Consider the following 20,265-nt stretch of genomic DNA (forward strand, 5'->3'; position numbering starts at 1 on the left):
CCCCATCATTAAATCCAATTAGTGCTCTGTTGTGCTCTGCTTACAACTACTGGAGGTGATGCCAGCATCCAACCACCACCCACTCCAGTGTTGTCAAACTCAAGAGTGGTGATTAGTCTTGAGGATAATGTTGCTGACAACTATTAGACTCGTCACCATAATCAATCTAATTGATGTCTGCACCGAAAATATCAAAACAGTGTTAAACAGATTTAGTAGTGAGGGTGTCAAGGATTATTTTCTTAAATAACAAAAACTTAAATATTTTTTATAGATGGAGTGAAATATGAAAATGAAATCCAAAATCTCATCAGAAGACTGTGTGCACTGGCTGCATTCAGATAAGGATTCCAGAGCATCACACAACTACTAATACTACGGTTGCAATCTTCTGGCTTCACGGCTTGTCCACTGTGAGCTATTAAACTGCTGCTGCATTCACCTCCAGGAGCTTCCCCCTCAGATCACTACTGACCCGAGAAGCGATCAACCAAGTCTTGATTAATAGCTCTCTAAGACTCCTTGGAGAAAATCACACCCAGAAGGTTGGGCCAAACAGTAACAAATGGGGACATTCAGCAATCATCCTATATTGCATCAATAACCTCAGTTATCGATTAATCAGCATTAAATTTTTAGAGGAGAAACACACCTTAATTGGTGATGTGTGACGTGTCTTTATTCCACACCTAACATATCCTCTTTGCATTTTTTTTATTTAGTACCTTTTATTTCATTTTAGACAACTGGGCATGGAAAGAGTGCAGATCTATATTACCCAAGACTACTGGGGTAATATCATGTCACCACTATGGCTGGTGGCTGGTGGCATTGAGAAATTGAGCTTCTAGGTAAGCAGCACAATACTTCCATTGATTTTGCCACTTAAACCTGGTGGAGTTGATAGGGTGCAGATGTTCCTGTAAACAAAAAGAAAACTCTCCAGGGATGTGTTATGGGTCATTTGGGCTGAAAGGGAGTTTCATGTCCCTGTGTAAACGATGCGGTGTTGGTGAAGGCACTGGTGCATCTCAGGGAGCGAGGCAAAGACTTCTCTCATCAATCTAATGCCTCTGCTCCTGAGGTAATCATTTCCACGGAGCAACATGGCATCTCATTAGGCTGATTCGCTCTCAGTGTCAGTCAGCCTCAGACACCTTCACAACAAAAGCTCTGGTGTGAAAAAACACCCACTTAGATTATTAGACAACCTGATAGCACAGGCTCCCACACCTACAGTGCATTGGCATTAATACTCAAGCAGCATTTTCTATTCTCAAGCAGCATTTCATGGTGCAAAAAACTAATACAATTTTAGTGCACAACAGCATTTATCAGCATCTCATGTATCTAAGAGACATAGACAATGTGTAAACTTACATAAATAAATGATTCAACAATGTTAGTGTAGTGGCCATCCCTGGGTTTGGCTCAGTTAAATACTATAATAATCAGCCTTGTGAGCGCAGACTTCGGCTGATTATCTAAAAATGGCATTAATCGGGTGGATATTATTTGGTCTATCGCTAGTTTGAAATGCTGAATACAATCCTCTTCATCAGTTGGCTGGATTTCAAAGTTGGAGATTCATTTAGAGAAACTAGGGTTGCAACTAACGATCATTTTTATTGTCAGTTAATCTGTTGGTTATTTTCCTATTAAACATTTAATAGAAAATAATAATAGCTTTTCTTCCAATTACTAAGACAAATACCAAAGTAATTGTCTCTCAAATGACTGTGGCACTTTGAGATATTCCATTCTAAATATAATACTTTGTTGAATTTGTGAGGGTTCGAAGGACAAAATAGCATATATGCCACAGAACACACATACTGTATATTTTATAGATTTCTGTAACACATTCAGCAATTCCCTTTTGCGTTTTTCTGAACTGTGTGTGAATGCATCATTATGTTTTAAAAAGCCAAAAACCCTCCTGAGAGAAAACCCCAGCCACAGAGGTCTATCCAGTTCTTAGAGCGATCCTTATACCACCCAGAACACACACACGCACACGCACACGCGCACGCGCACACGCACACGCACACACACACACACACACACACACACACACACACACACACACACAGTCTCTGTTTTCACAACAGGCTGTAAAAGTAGGACATTTGAAAAAGGCCATCCCATAGAGACAAAGTGAGAGAAGGTTGAAAACAAAATAGGCTTTTTATTGTTGTCCCATTCCTCGCCTGGGGCCTCGATCCATAAATCTACAGAATGTTGCCTCAGGTGAACAAAGTGTTACCAAACTCCTACCAAAAACATCTGCTTAAAGCTGCATCTATGTATCCACTCACACACAGGTGGGACTTTTGTACCAGGATATCCTGGAGCAACACATCTCTTATTGTTACCGAATACAAAGAGAGATTGTTTAACAAACTACCCGTCGTGGGATAACACACCTTCATTCTTTTTTCCTGGCTTCTCCAACATCTCGGCTCTCTCTTTCTCTCCCCAACTGAGCTGGAGGAGATAAATGAGATGAGGGCTGACATGTTCCCTGGACATTTTAATTAGCTAGTCTTTAATTCAGCCTGACCCCCTTTCAACTTTGATCAGCCGGCGGGAGCTCTGATAAGGACCTGTCACTCAGATGCAGACACCGGGGTTGTTCAACAGCAAATTGTCTCTTTGCCATTTACAGATGCTTTCTACCGAGGCTGTCGTAAGGGATTTGTTCACGGCTCAGTGAAAACTAAAAGCACAATGAGAACAGAAATATGGCGCGTGAGCTGTGCTTATTCAGCCCAGCTCACTACAGTGTGGACTAGGACAGGGTTGAATACAAATGACAATGACAATTATTATTATTAAGAATCTTGAAGGTCCCTGACGGCTAAATTAATGTATTAGCTTACAGTTCCAAAGGCAAGCGTTGTGTTTCGTTTAGTCTGCAATGACCTCAGCATTGGCCTCTATGAGAGCCAGCTGAAAGGAAAAGCAACCATAAAAGTACAGAAATAAAACTTTCTGTAGGAACTTTCTTCACTTCAGAACGTGCCATTGAATTAGATTAATACTCTGTTGTATTGCATGTCAAAACCTTAAACTGCACCGCTGATTGTTGATTATACATTCAGTGTACTTGTCTTAAAGCTAGGGAGGGTAATACAATATCGATTTTCTTTTTGTTATATTTGATGAAATACTCTTTACATCCCGACAGCAATCAAATCAAATGCTCTGACACAAAACAAAAAAGGGAAATAAATCCGGTATCTGTGGCTGTCGCAGGACTGAAATCAGAATCAGAATTTGGTTTATTGTCAAGCAGGTTTTCAAATACAAGGAATGTGCTTTGGTGTGTAATGGTGCAAACATAAACACAGGAGGAGGAAAAACAATAAGAGCAAATACAGAAATATTACTAAAAAGAAAACTTCTATAAAATACAAATAAAGAAATTGTGTACAAGAAATATAAATATAGAAAAAAGAATGTACATAATGTAATAAATCATATGTACAGTATATCTTAATAAATGTTTACGTGCATTATGATAATTCTGGGGGCTTTGGAGGGAGGCATGAAGGGCAACGTGCCGACTTTCTGTATAGATTTAGTGATTTGTGGAGCCAGTGCTGCTACCTACTTTCATTGGAAAAGAGTTGACAACATTGTTCTGGGTTTTTCGGGTGGATAATTAAAAATATCTAGTTTACTCTTGCTGGTTTCTCCAATGTTATCTACCCAAGGCTTAATGGATATTAATAGAAATATATATATATATATATATGTATGTATTTCAAATTTGAGCAGGTTGGAGTCTTTTGCAAAACTGATTATGGAGCATTATTGGCATTTGTTTCCTTTTTTGCCAATGCTTCCATTAGCTTATTTCTTTTAAATAAGATCCAATGAGCCATTGTGTAATGTTTATATTTAAATAAATGACCAAAATGTGTTTCTTTTCTTTTCTGTGCTGTTCCGGTAACATAGTAAACTGTGACCCCAAATATGTACCATAGGAAAGTGCACCAAAAAAGGGCTCTTCAGCATCATACAATAGCAGATTTCAGATACTTCCTGTGTGATATTACACCAGCCTAAGGGTCTTTGGAGTACCTGTTCCTAAAATACCAGAAGAATCAGCAGTATAGCTCTGGATCAGCTCTAGTTTTAACAGTATGCATCTCAGGCGTACTCAATCTGTGGTAGGACCAAAGTCCCAAGACAAATCGTCTCGCTGCTCTGTGTGGACTAAGCTGTGCCTGGCTACTCTGTCTGTGTGAGCTCCATTCCCCTTATGGCAAGAAGCACAGCAGACTGAAATCCTCTGCTCCCAGCTGTGTCATTGTAAAAAACAGACTGCTTTTTAAAAAATGTGTTATTAAGGCAAACAATTATTTAACTATCTTGTAGTGATTTCCTAATGCTGCACTTCTCTTCTAATGTGTTATGCTGCTGACAAATACAGATGGTATTTTATTACCAAGGCAGCATTTTGTGGCAGAAGATTGAATAAATTAAACCCAATGTTAAAAGCATTACAACTACAAAGCTAACTCAATGTACTCTTTGGACATTTCAGAATAAATCTGGATTTAAGACGCGTGTCCAATTCTTGGATCATTTAATACCTCTAACCAGCCATAACTAGTCAATTATCAGCAGAATCAAATGGAAGGCAGTGGGTTTTATCAACTGGACGGATAACTGCCTTCATGCCACCAGACAGTCATAATCCAACTATGACCTCTTCTGCCCAGTTATCATTAGATCCGCCAAGCAAAGTAGTCCCATCCATCAGCCAGTTTACCCAGTGACAGCAGCCAGTTTCTGTGCGACTGTGACTTGTGGTCCTTCCAATTTGTAAAAGGGATTGGAGCGCATCTACAAAGGGCTGAAACAATACCACCCCTCACCACACACCGCTGGAGCCAGCTGTCGCGTCTAGCCTCTTTACCCGCCGCTGCCCTTCATTCTCGTGCTGATCGTATCGAGAGATACTGCAGTGACTTTGCCCACTGCACTCACTCATCAAACTCCTTCTCCGCCTCTCATACTGTTTCTAATATCTGAGGTATCATGTCTCTCTCCCTGCCTCAGCTCCATTTGCTAAATCCTCTGACAGACTCTCTTTCACAGTCTGAACCCTTCTCTCTGCTCTTCATTATCTATCACTCTCTTCTGCTGTGCCTCATACCTACTGTCTTTAATTTGACCTCCCTTTTAAACTCCTCCATCTCTCACTATCGTTCTCTCTGTTTATGATCTCAGACAGAGTACCTGTAGAGGATATTCATTGCCATTCAACAGGCAGTATTGGTAGTTCAGCGCAAAGTCATGGGCATCGACTCAACTCAACAGAAATACGACCAGAAGAAAACCAACAAAAGCAGTGAATTATGACAGTAGATTTGTGCCACAGAGAATCTTTTATATACTTCAAAGACTAGATAGCAGAAATTACAGTGCACATACATAAATAAAAGCGATGCGAGTCGTGGAGAATACCTTATGGTTATGTTTCATGGGTTTGCTCTTTCCAATTATGCACCGCTGTGCCCTGATAAAACCCAACAGCAGTTATTAATGCTGACAAAAATCATTGCCCCATGTTCACAGGCTGCACAACAGGATATACAGTACAACAGCCCAAGGTGAAGCGTTGAATAAATGCTGCTTGCTCCGTTTTTTAACAAAAAGTTATGCAGGTGTGAATGAAAGCCTCCATCATCGAGGGGTCTATCAAAAGTAGCCTGCTGCGTTTGGTGTTTCTCCATCTTCCTCTCCTGCTGTAACATAGAAATAAGAAACCAAACTCACATAATTAGGCACAAGCTCTCTTTAATTAAAACAGTTTTGCAGCGTCCATTCTAATCGTTTTTTCTGAATATTCACTAAAAGTAGCGTCTGTCACATTCTCATAACAGGGCTGTCTGTTACATACTCACAGCTCTATGCATCGAACTGCTATTGTTACTTCCGACTGCTATTTACCTGCCAGATGCTGCCACTGATTGCAAGCTGAAAAGCGCCCCAGTCTTCACCCATGTGTTATTTAATTGAATTCAAGATGGCTCATTATTAATTACAGTAAATGTATCGCACGATAAACCAAGTGTCTTTTCCCAGAATATATTTCAACAATATGATGCATTATGTGGTCTGATGGCTGAGTTAAGCTGATGCCTCTTATGTATAGTATGTTCTTAAATAAACGATTTGTCATTCTGCCAATGTGTCAGTCAGTGACTCCCCATAGCAGTTACACAGTCTAATTCATTCTGAGCTTCCATCATAAGCTGTACTTCACCTTGTAAAAGTCTGCTTCTTAACGCTTTCTAAACCCCCTTAAATCCCACCTATACGCTTTCTCCCCCATGATTATTCAGCGTGCTACACAGCCAAGTCTTGCTACGAGTGAATCATGCATCATCCCATGTCCTCTGCTCCTTGCTCGTATGTCTCTCCTTTCCTCTAATTTCATTTTCCGGCAGTGCTGTCAGGCACGTGGAAGCACCTATCTACCACATGCCGTGGGGAGCAAAGAACAATTTACATTCTGCCAGTTGGGCCACTATCACACAGCATCTTCCACAATTGGCCACATAAATATTGAGACAACTATTTAAACAGCTCTGATCAAACAGGAGTCAATCAAACAGAAACAATGAACACAGAGAGGGAAAATGTGGCCGCATGAGCGAGCTGCAGACAGCGAGGCAAGACTGCAGTGATCTACCAACATTTTAAATAACACAAAGAGGAGTTGGACACTTACACAGTATGACATAAGCTCATAATGTCTAATGAAGCGGGAATAAGCAAAGTACTTACCTTGTCTGCAATATATACAAGTAATACTTAAGAGGAAAACAGAAGTGTTCAAATCCCTGCGATCCAATCTTTAATCCCTTTTCTACACATTCCCTTTATTCTCACTTTTACCTAATTCATCTTCTACACTGTCTCCTCTCTGTGTGACCTCTTCATGGCACCGACCTTTGTACACTTTTTAAAACTCTCTCAACCACTCTTTTCTGAACAGAATCTTCAAGCAGGAGGCGTTATGAAAACAAATATTGTAAAGAGACACAAAGATATGATGCAGATGATATCTCTTCCAGAGCACCCAGAGTAAACCTCACAGTAACACCAGTTTAGCCGCGTTCTCTTCCTCACCCTCTCTGCCCTTAACTCCAGGGTTCGAGATACATGGTAGCCAGTAGGAACTGAGCTTCCATGAAAGCAGCAAAACAACAATTATGTTGATCATAAATAGTGGATTTTTAATGTAATGAGTATTATTTATGTTATTGAGATAAGTAGGCTAAAAGGAACAAGTTTCCCAAGAGAACTACGTGCCATATTCTCTCGTGAATGACAGCATGGCGGCACTTTACCACCAAGCCACCATGGTGCGCAGTAGAAACATTCAAACCCATTTCTCTCGCCCTCCCTCGAAAAGTGCACCTATTAGGCTATTATTTATTTATATATTTATTTATCTCTACCCCTAATGTTATTTATCTTGGAGACCCCCCTCCCCAAAACCCAGATTATAACTCAGACCCCGCTGAGCTCCGTGACTTAAGTTTAGAGGAACGGCAATTTTATGTCCAAGAAGCCTGTGAAATGTTCTTCAATGAAGCAGAAAAGAGCTAATTAGGCAGTTCCTCACTGGCCATGTGCTTTAATCATACCGAAATGTTCACAGCCTGGTGCTCTAAGGGTAAACATACAAAAAGGCACACACACATACGTGCTCTCACACACAATCAAATGAAGATCACCCGATTTTTGCACATTTTTCCTCAAGTCCCAACTTATTAAAGCTTTTTCTAATTGGTCATCGCCGGGCATCTGAATAAAATACCAAAAGCCTATTCATAATCATCGCTGAAAGACTTCGTAGTGAGAAACTCCATCAACATTCATTAGCACAGTTTTAAGAATAATAAGTATCCAGTCTGGTTTTTAGCAACTACATTATCGCTTATGAAGTGTGTTTTACAACACAGACACATGAGAACTGTAACCCCAGTTAAACTGATTTGACACTTGAACGTTTTGGAAACAAGTTGATATGTATTGAACATGTGTCATATTTTCATCTCACTTGCCTTTTTAGTATGCGGAAAATACGATTTTAGATCTCAAACATAGCAACTGACTAATCAACAAAATAACATGTACAGAGTGTTTCAGTGTATTCATTGTGTTTCCAGTGTGTCTCTGTTATGCTGGTGACCTTCTGATTTAAATTACATTCCTCATTATGCAATTATAGTTTACTGATTAAATTTCTATAATTATTAATCAAAGGACAATCAGCGACGTCATTACCTGACTGTTTGATTATTCGCTATCATTTACAGTTCCCAGTTCAAAGAAATGTCCGCATGTTTTCCTCCTTGACAGGCGTGTTTCTCTTTGAACAGTAATTAAGCGTGTAGCCACAGCACTTTAAAAGAGGCCAGATGGCGTTCAAGCTGGATTGGTGCTGTGGTCAGTTTAGGCATCCCAAAACAAGTTCTTCTTTGGCCTCCAGTATACAGTAGCTGTCTGGCAGAGTCCTTGTACCTGTCTGCGTCAGTAATCTGCCAGGGAGCAGACAAACATCAGTGAGTCTTATCTCTACTTCTCAGAAACAGCCAGGAAAGGAGGCAGGAGAAAAAAAAAGGCAGGTGGCCCAGAGGCTAACAGACAGGATCAGACCAAGGCAGACTCGTGAATTCAGTCAACACACAAATGCAAAATAATACGTATTAAACACACGCACACACACACACACACACACACACACACACACACACACACACACACACACACACACACACACACACACACACCAAAGCACATATTCTGAGTTCATCAGATGAACTGTAGTTCTGCTAAACAGGTAAAGAACAACTTGCTACAGGCAGTGGCGAGTTCATCCATGATGCAGTGAACAAAGTGCAGCAACAATTATTTTATGAGCACGATACACCAGAACCAGTTCAGCATTTCCAGTAAAGGCTGAGCAGAAGGATTTACCGAGTTGCAATATTGGATGCTGCGGTTGACACACACTAATACACCATCTGCTCCAAAGTGATATTCAATACATGTATCTCATGCCAGATTGCACATGTGGGCAAAGAAATTGAAATCATCTCCTCAAACCGCTTTCCTTGAGCCAAAGTCAGTAAAAAGTCAAATTCTGTCAGTAGTAGATTTCACAGGGCACTGGTGCCTCGGAGAAATTCAATGTCTTTACAGCATACTGTGTGTACTGCCATTTGTATTCACAGCATACTGGAGCTGCCTGTGGGGGGATGTGGTGGCTTAAAAAATATGAAAAGCGTGTTATGCTGCATATGAATATGAATCGTTTTTTTTCTGTCACTGGCACACTTAAGAGTTTGTAAAATGACATAGGCTAAATAAGTGGTATTACTTTCTGTGGAGTGCGCACACATGTGTGTGTCTGTGCGGTGATAACATTTATAAAAAGTAAAATATATAAAAGTAAAGAAGTTCCTGAAAAATTGTTGAGTTTATTGTTGATGGTTTGGGCAAATGCAGATCCTCTCAGTATTCACCTATAAGCCTCTTGTGATGTGTTCTGATGTTCTGATGCTCTGATCTGAACAAAGCACCACAGGCAGCAGCCTCCAGACAACAACATATCTTGTCCTCTAAATAAACAGCAGCGGCAAACAAAACACTATGTCATTTTCTATAGAGTCAAGTCTGGTACCTTTGTCTAAAAATACACCATTTCTGCAGCTTTTGTGAGCCGGCTTTGGCATAAACCTAACACATACACGTAAGAGAGAAGGTGGAGAGGTGGCCGTGAGAGGAAACAGAAAGAATGTAGGATAAAAGTTTACATTCATGTTAACAGAACATTGTCATGTGGAACTTTGTTTTCTTGTTGTATTCTTTGTTCAGACAACTACAAGTACTACACACAAATAAAAGAGCCACAACACACATGCACATACACGCACACACACACATCACATCCTGAAATCAAAACTGCAATCGCCATTTTCTATTGATTGTTTGAACTAGCAGATTAGCCTGAGAGAAGACAGGTGCTGAGGTTTTGCTCAAATGCTGCTGCAAACTCATAGTATCGATTAAACGTTGAATACTTCTGAATTTTAAAACGGCATAGGCTCGCTTCATATGCAGACACACAAGATGTACTGATGTATAATAAATATCATCTTTATAGTAAAACTTGGAAGTATTGGTAGTATTATGTGCTATAGAGGAGCCAGAGAGAGCAAAATGTGGAATAATTGAATACAAAATAAAATAAATCCAGGATAAGTGCTTCTTTAAAAAGATACTTAGCATGGAAAATAACTGCTGGAAATAAGTCATCTTTAAATTATTGAAAAAATGACACAAGGTAACCAAAGGTGAAAGGTTCATACGCCAGGCTTGGTGAGACCACTCAGGAGGGGAAACCAGTAAACAAACAAAAAAAAAAGAATGCATTTTTTTATGGATCCATTTTAAATGGATGAACAAAAACCTCTCCGCTGAAGAAATCTCAATAAAATAATCCCCTTTCATGCAAACAGTCCTGAATTATAGTCCAATAAGCAGCTTTTGTTGTCACAAGTAAGTGCTGTAAAAACATTTTGTGATGGTGAAAAAGAGTATTTTACGCATTGAGACGCACTGTTGGGTTGTTGTGAACTATGTGTTTGCTTTATTTCTTTACCAAACTAAGGACCCAATTTGGCCTTGAAGGAAATATCTTTTTAACCATATACAGTGACCACAATCATTTCTGTAGCAGCAAGAACTTCTCAAGCAGCTTAAAGGAAAACATGACCCAGGAAGCTGTTATAATGTTGCAGTTAAGAATATCATCAGCCTGGGATGTTCAGTGTCTCCGTGTTATTTTGCAGTGTCAAAATCCTTCACCTTCTTGTTACGTCTTTATTTTTTCTTTAACTTGCTTCTACTTCAGTTAACATTTCCCAGAATTACTTTCAATAACTCCCAGAGAACTCGCCTTGACTTGTCGCATTAAACCAAAGCTTTTATTATGTATTATAGATGGAGCGAGCGATGCAGAATACTAACAGTAAGAGCAAAACGTGTGAGAGAAATGGCAGACCTTTTTTGGAATCGCTGACAAAATTGGAGACGCGGGCAGCTATTCACAGGTCCATTTGGTTGTTTTAGATTGTTGACATTTGTTCTACTCAAATTAACCTCTGGAACCGAGATATTACTCTTCCGTAGCGTCAATATTGTAACACACTTTCCACACAGATTGTCTCTCTGCTTGTACCACTGCTGCATTCCAGTGATGCCACTTTTTTGGAGTGAAATATATTAAAATCTGATATGCTATGTATGCAGTATCATATACAATGATACAATGATGACTTTCCTTTTTGATAAAGCTTATAGTTAGGGCTGGCTCAGGTTTGCCCTGGATCAGCCCCTAGTTATGCTGCTATAGGCTTAGACTGCCGGGGGACACCTCCCTGCTCTCTTCCTTCTCTTCCTCTCTCCTCCCCTCCCTCTCTCTTCTTCTCCCTCTCTATCTGTATGCATTTATGTAAATGTATGTTACTAACTCATCATCCGGGGTATCATCCCCGGAGTGTCTGTGTCTCATGTGGCAGGTTGCCACTGATAAAGTTTACGTCAGGATCATGAATCGTGACAGCGCCTGCTGACCTGGTCCTGCTGGACACCGGGAAGCCTTATTGACATTTTCCTGGATTCATCCAAACTTTCTATTTATTTTTTTTCCAACACAACATAATTTCTGTCAAATGTTGTATTTGTACTATGTTGTTTATCCTGTACACACGACATCTATTGCACGTCTGTCCGTCCTGGGAGAGGGATCCCTCCTCAGTTGCTCTCCCTGAGGTTTCTTCCATTTTTTCCCCTTTAATTTTGGGGTTTCTTTTAGGAAGTTTTTCCTTGTGCGATGTGAGGGTCTAAGGACAGAGGGTTTCGTAACCTGTACAGTCTGTAAAGCACACTGAGACAAATGTGTAATTTGTGATATTGGGCTATACAAATAAATTTGATTTGATTTGATTTGATTTGAAGATACCTGTGCATTATTTATACATATTTCCTTTAAATACAGCATGGTATATTTGGTACCTTCGCTATGTGCTATGCGTTTATAACGACGGATCCAGGGCTAAAAGAATTCAAATATTATTCTAACATGGCTAGAAAACATTATTTGGCATGATATGAGGTTTCTGATCTACAACATACACTGAGTAATGCTGGGTTTATCACCAATAGCTGTTTTTCATACTTATATCACTTCCAGGCTCACATAATTTCCAATAACACATGGTATAAATCTCTGCATTACTTCCTTCAGTCCCTCTTTCATCAAAAGATGATGAAGGTTTATAGACATGACAGACTAAGAGACCTTAGACTAAACTCATTGTGATTCATTATTGCCCGTCGCTCCTTCACTCTTCCTCACTCTCTCCATGTGGTCATTGAATGGGGCAGGTGAGTGGCGGCTGATTACCAAACACATTCTCCTACCTTTGATCTCCTGAGGTGTGGGGGCTCTAATCCATCTTGCAGCACAGGAGGCTGTCTGATCTGGGTGGTTGTGGTAGCCACTTAGCTTCTCCTCATCTCACATACACGTATAGTATGTGTCCCTGGCCGTCGCACGAGTGTTGTCTATGTATACACACAGTTTGGGCTCTTGCTGCGTACACACACACACTGTAAGAGAGAAAAAAAATAAAAATGAGATAAGATTTCGGAGTCGGGAAAACACAAAACATGATGAATATTATTCAGGCAAAGATACAGACATGTTATCAAAGAGCGTAATCAATTTCACACTGTACAGGATGTTTAGTAATCCTGAGTTTTGTTGTAGATCCCCTTATGGGAGCATACATGAAATGAAAAAAGATGCATAAAAGCAATAGCTTGTCCTGCTGAGTAAACTGTAAATGTTCTAAAGAAACATCGGAACAATGGCATTGCAGTATAAATCATATTTCTGGTCCGGTATCTGCAGTCGTATTACTTATGCTGAGGACAGCCATTTAAACAACATACAGTGAGTTGGCAATCTGCACTGTTAACCACAGTTTCAAAGTTCACGATCCCGTTTTGCTGATGGTCTTGTTTCACCGTTTGTTCCTTACTCAGCTAGATACCAGTCCTCTTTAAAGAGCGCATGCAACATTTCTTCATACTGTCACTACACGTGCTTCGAACAGCCTCTGAAAACTCATCAGTATTCAAAACAAGGCCGAGCACGCAATATTGCGAAAACATTTCCACGGTGAATGAGAACGTAAATGTCACTTACAAGATGAGCATTAATCTCAAGTCATTGCATTTTAATGGCGCCCTTACTCAGAGGGGAATTAAACTTCTCCACAGAGATCGGCCTAATCACTTAGCACCATAGTGAAATCCTACGTCACAGCAGATGCACAACCTGCCATGCCACCAACTGTTAGCACATATGAACCACACACACACACACACACACACCCACACACACACACACTCACACACACAAACAGATGCTGAATGCTCAACTTGAAAGTCAAAGATTCAACAAAGGTTGTATTAAAGCCGCTATGTCTACGATTTTTAAGTTTCTGGCTGACAGAAATGAATGCCGTTGCACCTCTTGTTCAACTGATCTTTCCGAAAGTGGCAATTTAACAAGCACACCCAAGTCGCACAGCGATATATGGAGGTGAGAAAGAAGGCGGCGCTTGAACTTTTTATGTTTTGCGAGAACAACACTTAGAATGTCTTCCGGAAAAGACTGACAGTGAAACTGAAAGTGTGTGTGTGTCGTTATTGTCATACTTAAAAGATAAATCGCCTTCAAGTATAGCTGTTCAGAATAGCTGCAAGTCCTTTAACCCTTCCAACGTGGTAGGACAACACATCGTACACACAAGCTCTTTTCAAGCAAACCTCCACCTTTCTAACACGTCCAGGTAGAGTCTGTGACGTCGGTCAAATCTGCGTCTGTGCTCTGAATGAGTCAACGCACTACAGCTGACTTTCCTTCGCCAGTCTATTCTCCAGCAGGGTTATATGAGGGTTGTAGGCTTCCCAGTTTCGGTGAACTGGCATTTCTATTGGGGATTGAAATGAAAATGATACTGATGTTAAAAGATCATTTAACCGACTCCTCAACAAAGAGTGAGAAAGAAAGAGGCCGAGGGAGTAACAGAAAGCATGTGAGACTATGGTAATAATTTAATTCTCTGTCACTGCAGTGTTTTGAAATAGATTGTAGACTGGATTCTCTGCTAATGGTGACAACCAGAGATATTAACCGTTGCATACGAATGAGCCCAAACACCCGTCTGCGGTATGAAAGGGGAATAAGAATGAAGGGCAGAAAACACAACACACAGACTGCAACGCTTTTCACTGGGATCCATTTTCATGTGTGTACAAACAACAACTTTTAGAATCATTTGAAATATGTTATAGTCACATAAATCACATAATGGCTTCAAACCTTTTACAAAGAAACAGATTATATAAATGATGTTCTTTAACTATTAATAAATAATTCTTAAGCAAAGCAGACAATCATCACTATTCAAGTCTCATATCTGGCCACATGCTATTACATTGTCGATAAACAATGGTTTTGATTGAATTGTATTTGTCTGACTGTCCTCCAACACTCCAGTACGTCGACAGAGATGACTCAGCGGTTGCATTCGAAGCACTGTTTTATTCAGTTGGGAAATCCACGTGTCTGTAATTACTTGCAATAAGTTTTAAAGAATGTATGTATCAAGCTTGAGACTATTTACAGTAGGCCCAGAATAAAAGGTTAGATCAAATGAATATTTGAAGCTCTCGGAGAGGATGTGGGATAAATAATAATGGGGAAACTTTTGAAGTGCTGACATATGTAAAGTTTAGCAGAAGGAATATAGTTGCTGAAGCCTGCTCTCCTCTCCAACTCACTTCCCCTCCGTCTTCCTCCTTCCTCGCCCTTTTTTCCATTCTTCTTTCTGCCTTACAGCTTCAGGACGCTGTATACAAGCCAAAGGTACACATTATACTATCTGTCAAACGTTGCCCAAATAACAGAAATCTCTATTGTACTGCCTGCCCTTACCATGTTTAAGCAGTGACATTGCATGAAGCCTGAAGTACAGCCTCAACACATCAAATAAATTGCACTGTTAAATGACATCATGTGGATTTATTTGCAGACTCTGATGGGGATTTCAATAAGTAAAAAATGCAATAAAGTCATATTCTGAGTACTTCATGGAGGTAGAAAGGCTAATTAGTTTCTGGGTATTGAATTTGTTAAAAGTTGAATTCAATGTATTAAAGATGGATTCCAAAATCCCATTGGTGATCCAATTACTATATCCTAGGTGCTAAACATGTTTGCTAATAGATTCACAAACAACATGTCCATATAATTATGTATGTGAAAATAAATAAGCAATTATGTTTTGGTGGAGAAATATCTGCTTGTGATGTGGCCTGGTAGAAGAAAAACAGTCTTGACTAGCTTCAAGGCAGATTTTTAAAAATACACAACCATCGCACTGCAAAAGCTACATTATGAAAAGACCTTATGAAATTATCCTCATGTATTTTGGATCATCTGCACTGAGAAGTGATTACCCTTAGGCTTCACATTTTCTGCAAACTCACATTTCTCAACAGGGATTTGGTTTGTATAAATTGTAAAAAACATAAAGGGCAGAATAAAGTTCTATGCCCAGATAATATTCATGCATGTTAACAAGTTGTACAAACAACTCACTGGCCAACTATAGAGTAAATATCAGTCAACATTATTTTAAACTGCAGTTGAAAAAAACAAACACACACCAATTACAATTAAAACACTTTTTTAAAACATATTAGTCATTGGAAGAACAAACCAGGTGTGACGTGGGATAACACTCTAGAGTCACTGCTTACTTTACACATTTCCAACTCTCTGTAAGCCACAACTAAAACAAAGAATCAAACTAATTCAATATTGTGACACATCACTCACAGGTGTAATCATTAAATCAATGATGGCAGAACACTGCTTCGGTGTCATTGTTAGTGTTGTAACACTGGCGCTTTTTCCTACTTTGACAAGTTAAAATATATTTCTGTCACAATGCTTGCTGTTGGCAAATATAGTGCTGCAAGGTTATGCCTCTGGTTTGTTTGCAAAACAGCTGAAAATGTTTCAGCCGATTCAAGTGCATTTTGGTGAGAACTTGTTTAAAGGTTCTTGATACCGAAGTATCCCATGGTTATTTATCTGTTAGTGTAGCTTGATGCAGCACCAGATCCTGATGCATATTAGAATTTTAGAAAAAAAACATTATTAATATATCATTAGCAGAGATATGCACACTCTCAAGGCTTTGCTTTCAGCCTCGTAGAACCCAAAACACGGCGAGTATGTGTTAGCTGCAAAACAAGTGTTAAAGCTGATCGGACATAATGTCCTCCTGGATACTTATTCCACCTCAGGCTGCTTTCCATCTATCCAGGAAACTGATGAGGAAGATAAATACCATATACAGTATATTAGTAATATGCCTCCACTGAAAAACATTTCCTAATTATCAGCGGAAATCGTGAAGTGCAAGCTTATATTTGCTGGTTTTCATAGCTGTCAGTGACTAAGTTAATGAGCTTGGTGTGTGAATAATGTGTGCTTGCACTGAAAGTACGTTGGTGCTTAGTACTCATGTGTGAATGCAAATTAAAAGTGCACTCATAAATGTTGCTTTTACTCCACAAATAAAATCCATCAGCTCTTGGATTGGATGGATTTTTTCATTTGACTTTCCTTTTCAATCGCCCCTGCAAAAGAGAGCAAGTTGACAAAATGCTGTCCTGAAGCAGACTTGTGTTGATTTACTTCTAAACATGTGTTGTTGTATTGTGAGCGCTGCAACCGTACATGACATATGCAGATTGATATTTCACAATGGAATCAATGGAATATGGAAAGGGCAGGAGAGTGGTATGGATCTTTGAGTTTTTTCCTTGGCATGGCCATCAATCCCTATAGGTAATCTGGGAAAAAGGACAAATAGAGGCGAACAAGCAAGACAGCTGCTAAGAGCTGCTGCAGCTGAGGTGACGGGTTAGGAAGGTTTTGATTTATTTGCCCTTTACAGCGTAATATAGCAACCCACCACTCCAAGACATTTTCAGGAGGAAATATATTTGCCATTACTGCAAATACAAGTGAAGATTGTAGGACTTGCACATCCAGTAGAAGCTTCAAGGGTCCTCGAAGGGGATCTGAATGTATTGCATTTGACAGGCAAACATTACCACCAATTCCAAACTTTATGACATTCACAGTAGTTTGAGCCATGAAGCTACAGATCACCACCATGTAAACATGTCAGCCCCTGAACTGCCCAATGTTGCATTTAGACTCAATCCTGATTCAATATGAACGTTTGATAAGCTAATAAATAACATATTCTGGTCTAGTCTTGACTGCATCACACTTCATTTTATAGTTTTGTTTCAAAGCAGATCAGATTACTAATTGAACAAACTGGCATTTATCACTACTCAGTGTTTATGAAGAGGGATATCAATAGGGAATATGTCCTGTTGTAATTATTCTTTTTTTTTTTTTAACGCTGACAAATTATTCTGCAATTATTTAGATAATCCTCCAGGTCATTTTCCAAGCAAAAATAGCAAACCTAGTATCAGCTCAGTTGTGAGAATATGCTGCTTGTTTCTGTCGTACATGAGAGTAAAGTGATAATCTTTGAGTTTTGTTAAAAAAAAACACCCAAAGGATATCAACTTCATTTTTACTAGATTTGTCTGACATTTGATGAACCAAACAAGAACATTATGAGATTAACAGCTCTGATTGCTTTTAGGTTGGTTTTTCATTCTTGACTTGAACAAAGGTTGACACACACACACACACACACACACACACACGCCTGCTAATTAGCTAACTAGTTTAAGCTGGTGTGTGGGCCATATAACGGGGTACATATGTATGTTGTCTGCAGATAAAGCTCATGTGATATGATCAAAAGCTCCAGAACAACTGCATCATTGATGAGGTGAGATTGTAAAGAAAGTAGGTCTCACACAGTTGGGTAAAATAAGCTGAGTTGACCTTAAACTACAGCCGTAAATGCCAAAAACAGAAAAGAATAACTTTCAAAGTAAAAGTCTCAGCCTATTTGAGATAAAGCTTCGTCCACAAGAGGTCATTGCTCTGAATCTGAAACATTGTTTCCTAATGTTTATATATGAGGGTGTCTTGGTCTGTCAGTCAGCTTCTGTGAAGACCTGCCTTCTCTCTGCTGCTGTATTTAATGCTGAACTTGTTGCCTCCAGTTATGAAGAAATATAGCTTCCTATCAGGCTGTGCCGTGACCCCAATTGGAGAGCCATATTCAATGCAACACACAGGAGAGATGAGAGGCAGCAGTGAGCTGCCCAGGCAGGCTGCAGGGGACCGATAAAGCTTATAGAATTCACAAGCTGTCATCACACCGTCCCTGATACTACCCACCTCGCTCCTCCCACTTTAACATACAGGTGGCAAAAGGGATATTGGGTCAGAAGTCGTGTGCAGTGACGCCACAAATATGTAGGCATGAGGAAACATTCCTTCCTGGTCTCTCACCCAACCCACACAGAATTTGGTTAAATATTATTTTCATACAGGCACAGAGATTTAATCAAAAACTAAGCCCCTAATCCTTCTATTGTTTATTAGTCTAGCTGCAGGAACACTGAAAAAAATCTGCTAACTAAAAATGGACCACATTTGCAGGGGACGGAAAGATTACACAGAGAGCAAAACAAAAGGAAAAGGTAAGGAAAGAAAATGCTATAAAAATAAAAGGCAGACAGCAACAGAGTATAAATGGGAAGTGGGTGACAGACAGGGAGTAACACTAAAAATGGAAGCATTTTCAGATGGTCTAGAGGAAATTGGGTTAGCCTTGAAGCTAGTTTGTGGGGTTTTCTTGATCATCTATGCCACACTGTGAGAGCTACATTTTCATTTCAGCAAGATACACTTGAACTGATTCATTTTATGAGTCATCTCCTCCACTAACTTGACCACTCAGTGCCAGATAATATGATTGACAGGTGTGACCTTATTGCAAAGTCAGTCAACTCACAGTAATGATGGTGTAAACAGTTTTAATGGGCTAAAAGCAGAACTAAATAGAAACTTAACATTAAATAGAAACATTAAAACTTTGTGCCACATGCACTGGAGTTTTCAACATGATAAAAAAAAAAAAGCACAAAGAAGCCTTGCAGAGCAAAGCAAACAGGACTACCTGAAGAGCTTCTTTGCCCACATGTTCCACGTTTGTGAAAGCTAAACATTTTGCTACAAATCTGCCAGCCTTGCAGGTGCAATAAACAAACAGTAACCAATCAGAACGTAGCAGCCGGTGATGATGGACTGTGAATGTAAAGAAAAGGTGATAGACAGATCAAATGCATGGGTAGTCAAGGAATACATGAGTGAAGGGGGAGATAAACATGTTAAGATGAAATGTGACGTGAGACTGATAGACTGTAAGTGGAAGAGGAAGAAAAAGATGAACTGGAAGAGAGAATAGAGAAGTAGCTGCAGGAAGGGGAGGGCGTATTAGGAGCTGGAGAAGTTGAGTAAGTGGCGGACTGCCACGTTGGGCATTGCAGGACAGAACAGACTCATTTAGGTGTCTGCAGTTGACGCTGCTGAATGGCAATAGTGCTTCCTCTGCTGCTGGTTTCAGGGACGTGCCTGGAGTGTAGAGCAGCCATCTTCCTGTGGCCTGGGGCCTTAAATCAGTTCTGCACTAGACACACCAACGAGCAGCTGCACACACACTCTCTTCCACTGTTTCTCTCTTTCATTCGCTCTCTCATGGCCAACAGAGATGCCCCATTTGCTCATTGTGATCCTAGGGCGAGACTTAAGAAGACAATATTGGCCTTGAACCTGGCAAAATTCAAGGGAAATGCTTAAGCAAATAATGGAACAGCATGGAAAGGTACCATCCATTGGAGAGCCCCAGAAAGACATCCAGATGTTTATAGAGATTGAAGAAACCGATGAGGTTGGCCTGAGGTGTACTGTCCTGTCAGGAGGAAAGGATTTCGTAGAGACTTATTCCATCCAGGCAGCATAGAAGCAATATTGAGCAATGGTGAAGGTAGGCATCCACACTGCTGGTGTGTCCTTGCCTCTATCCCCTGGGTGGCCCGAATTACAAAAGCAACATGACTTTGAATTCTGTTGGGTTT

The 20,265-nt window shown here is 39.9% G+C and overlaps 1 protein-coding gene across 1 annotated transcript in view; it reads right to left on the minus strand.

Annotated features, from left to right (window-relative positions):
• The window catches only part of grik4 (glutamate receptor, ionotropic, kainate 4), a 272,241-nt gene that overhangs the window by 187,917 nt on the left and 64,059 nt on the right, over positions 1-20,265 (minus strand). Inside the window, 1 exon segment of the mRNA XM_029446271.1 lies at positions 12,520-12,708. The gene's annotated coding sequence lies outside the window, so the exon portion shown is untranslated.

The sequence above is a fragment of the Cottoperca gobio genome, chromosome 13 (genome assembly GCF_900634415.1).
Source record: "Cottoperca gobio chromosome 13, fCotGob3.1, whole genome shotgun sequence".
Taxonomy (NCBI): Eukaryota; Metazoa; Chordata; class Actinopteri; order Perciformes; family Bovichtidae; genus Cottoperca; species Cottoperca gobio.